Source organism: Penaeus monodon, chromosome 23 (assembly GCF_015228065.2).
Source record: "Penaeus monodon isolate SGIC_2016 chromosome 23, NSTDA_Pmon_1, whole genome shotgun sequence".
NCBI lineage: Eukaryota > Metazoa > Arthropoda > Malacostraca > Decapoda > Penaeidae > Penaeus > Penaeus monodon.
Genome location: NC_051408.1, coordinates 32,638,269 through 32,638,784, shown reverse-complemented (window position 1 = coordinate 32,638,784; position 516 = coordinate 32,638,269).

The following is a 516-nucleotide window of genomic DNA, read 5'->3' as shown; positions in this document are numbered from 1 at the left end:
AGCGAGTCGTGTCACAAAGACACACAACTACAAACCCAAGAAACTTAGTCCACAAAATCACCGATGCGGAAAATCCTAAAATGCATAAGCAAGTTTCTCTCTCAACAAACGTCTTTACATGCCCTTCGCTCGCGTTTCAAAATGTCGATCTATCCACATCAGTTTCGACCTCCGTAAGCCCGCATCAAGAGCCCCCTGGTGTGGGTATTTAGTCTTGCACAGTGTTACATCGCTTGTTTGTGTATAATCTCTGCACACACGCACCTGCTACTGGAAACCTTGATGAGAGAAGGTGGTACGTTAAACCACTTTTTGTTTGTGTATACGGAAACGCGACTTGTGTACACCTATCTGCGGGCCCCAAATAAGGGAGGTAGCATGTATATATTACCAAGTCATATCCCATGCGTACAGCAGCATTTGTGACAAATTACACAGCCTGCCAGAACATGTGTTTCACCTCATATGCACACGTTCTTCTCGAACGATTAGGGTACGTTCTTTGATGTTTATGAT